We start from the raw sequence: 3,314 nt of genomic DNA on the forward strand, positions 1-3,314 counted from the left end.
GCTCAGATTTTTATAGCTGAGAAAATAGGTCAAGTAAATTGCTCAAGGAAACACAGCTCTTAAGTGCAGGAACAGGGGTGCAAATTTAGATGTGCATGATTTCAAAATCCATGTTGTGTTCACTGTACCACACTGAATTAAATAACTCAAAACACCAAAAGATGCAAAATATGTAAACCATGGACATGAGTAACAGTTACATTTTGCAAAGGGTCATATAAAATTTTGGCTCTTAGGAAGTTTCTTGTAAATAAGATTGACTCCAGTTCTAGCCTGTATAAGACTTTGACCTCCTTGGGTAGGAAATGCTATTTTTTTTCTTTTTTTAATTTTGTTTTATTGCTTAAGGTATTACAAAGACTATTACATATGTCTCCTTTTTTTCCCCTCGACCTTCCCCCGGCCTCCCCTACCCCCCAGTGTTTTGTGTCCCTTGGTTATGCTTATATGCATGCATACAAGCCCTTTGGTTGATCTCTTACTTCCCCACCCAACTCTCCCTGGCCTTCCTGCTGTAGTTTGACAGTCTGTTCAATGCTTCTCTGCCTCTGTATCTATTTTTGTTCATCAGTTTATAATGGTCTTTATTATCCATAAATGAGTGAGATCATCTGGTATTTTTCTTTCTCTGACTGGCTTATTTCACTTAGCATAATGCTCTCCAGTTCCATCCATGCTGTTGCAAATGGTAAGAATTCCTTCTTTTTTACAGCACCATTCAACACCAATCTTAAACAAAATTGTCTTCATTATGAATGTTCTTGATATTTTAGTAGAATTGGCACTTCCCATTAGCCTTCAATATACCCCATCAATGATTTTATTATAACACAACAATGTTTTACTTATATCTTCATGCTTCTCAATTAAATATTATTGTGAGAAGCACTGTGCTGCTTTCTTCTGAATCTCTGGTATATACTCTATTCAGTAAATCTAATTGCCTTCTTCAATAAACAAATGAATATTTATGGACACAGATAATTGCATTTGATACTTACAACTCTTGTTATCTGCTAACATAACTACTGTTTAATGGAAATCAAAGACCATGTCTATTGACTTGGCCTTTGCATCTTCACTACCTTATGAAATATCTGTAAGATTGTTTATAATAATATAATTGGTGAATAAATGGATAGATTAATAAATATATCAACTGAGATATAACACTAGTAATATGTTATACCTGTGAAAGTGTGATTTTTGCACATTAATATGTAACTAAAGCAAGTGATGGAAATCTTTAAAATACTTTATTCTTGAGAGAAAGAAATTGAGTTATTTAATGTCTATCTCAAGCTCCAAGCATTAACTACATTACTAAAATTATCCTTTATTTTTCTTAAGATATTTTTATTGATTTCAGAGAGGAAGGGAGAAGGAGAGAGATAGAAACATCAATGATGAAAGAAAAATCATTGATTGGCTGCTTCCTGCATGCCCACTACTGGGGATTGAGCCTGCAACCCCGGGCATGTGCCCTTGACCAGAATCAAACCTGGGACCCTTCAGTCCACAGGCCAGCCCTCAATCCACTGAGCCAAACTGGCTAGGGCTATTAGCTCCACTTTACAAGAAAGGAGACAGTTAAAGATACCAAATACTTGGTCAGTATCTCCCTAACCAAAAATGATTGGGTTCCAGATTAAAAACATCACATTTTATGTATAAGAATGCATACATTCTGATAAATCTGACTTTTCCCACTCTGATATGAGATTTAGATATATATATAAATGCATAAGTGTCCTTGAATCTCATTTATTTAATTAATTATAATACTTAACCTAGTTTTATTTATTTCATGCCTACAAAACCTGAGGTCTAAGAAGAAATTTGCCAAAATGTGTAGCTTTATGACAATATGAAAGGGGAGTTCAGTTGATCTTTGAACAATTTAGGGGTTGAAGACAATGACTACCCGTGTAGTTCGAAAATCCATATATAACTTTTGACATAACCTAAAAACTTAACTACTAATAGCACGATGTTTATCAGAAACCTTATCAGCAACATACACAGATGACTAATATATTTTGTTTTATATACTATATTCTTACAATAAGCTAAGCTAGAGGAAAGAAAATATGATAAAATCATCAGGAAGGGAAAATACACTTATGATATTGTACATACTTATTGCAAAAATTTTGCATATTACCAGATGCACACAGTTCAGACCCAAGTGGTTCAACGGTCAACTGCATATATGGAAGTCATCAGGGAGTATATATATTTTTATTTTGTATTCTTTCTTAAGGAACCATTTGGGATATTCAAATTGAAAGTCTATAGAGACAAAGCTGTTACAATCATCTTCTGGAAAACGAGAATGGAACTAGAATTAGCCAACACAAGAAAAAGTTATCATGTTATTGTACATTTCTACTTATTCTGTGCAAGAATCATTCACTAACATCACTGAAGCATGTGATAATTAAGGAGAGCCTGTAGGTTTCTTTCAATATTCATTAGATATTAGAAATTGTTGCCAAAACCGGTTTGGCTCAGTGGATAGAGCGTCGGCCTGCGGACTGAAAGGTCCCTGGTTCGATTCTGGTCAAGGGCATGTACCTGGGTTGCGGGCACATCCCCAGTGGGAGATGTGCAGGAGGCAGCTGATTGATGTCTCTCTCTCATCGATGTTTCTAACTCTCTATCTCTCTCCCTTCCTCTCTGTAAAAAATCAATAAAATATATTTTTTTAAAAAAAGAAATTGTAAGCTGTTAATTCTATGAAAATTTATCATACAGGTGAAAGTTGAGTTATGATTCAATGGAATTGTGGTATATACACAAAATGGAACATTATCCTATATAACAACAGGCTAATATGCAAATTGATCCCTCAGGAGTTCGACTGCTCGCTATGACATGTGCTGACCACCAGGCGGCAGTGTGGAATGAAGGAAGGCCTCAGCCGACTGGCAGCCAGAAGGCCACTATGGGCCCTGATCCCCAACCAGACCTAGGGACCCCACCCATGCATCGAGCCTCTAGTAGAAATATAAAGTTGATTGATGGTTGCCAGCAGCTGGAAATGGAAATACTGAGTAATTCCTTAATGACTATGATTTTTTTTTTGCAGTGACAAATGTATCTTTGAATTAGAAAGAAGTAATGGTTGCACAACAGAGTGAATTGATTATATGCCAATAAATTGTACACTTTTAAATGGTTAATTTTATGTATGCCAATTTCACTTCAATCCAAACAAACAAACCTAAATAAACACATTTCCTAGACCAAATCTAATTGATATGTTAATGTCCAATAAGAGATAGGATCAATGTCCTAAAAAAGGGAGGGAG

At 35.3% G+C, this 3,314-nt stretch overlaps 1 pseudogene; it reads left to right on the forward strand.

Moving 5' to 3' along the window:
* LOC102758310 overlaps nt 1-2,768 on the forward strand; it is a 3,656-nt pseudogene extending 888 nt beyond the window's left edge.
* Nucleotides 2,769-3,314: the final 546 nt, after the last annotated feature.

This window comes from Myotis davidii, unplaced genomic scaffold (genome assembly GCF_000327345.1).
Source record: "Myotis davidii unplaced genomic scaffold, ASM32734v1 scaffold1067, whole genome shotgun sequence".
Lineage (NCBI taxonomy): Eukaryota > Metazoa > Chordata > Mammalia > Chiroptera > Vespertilionidae > Myotis > Myotis davidii.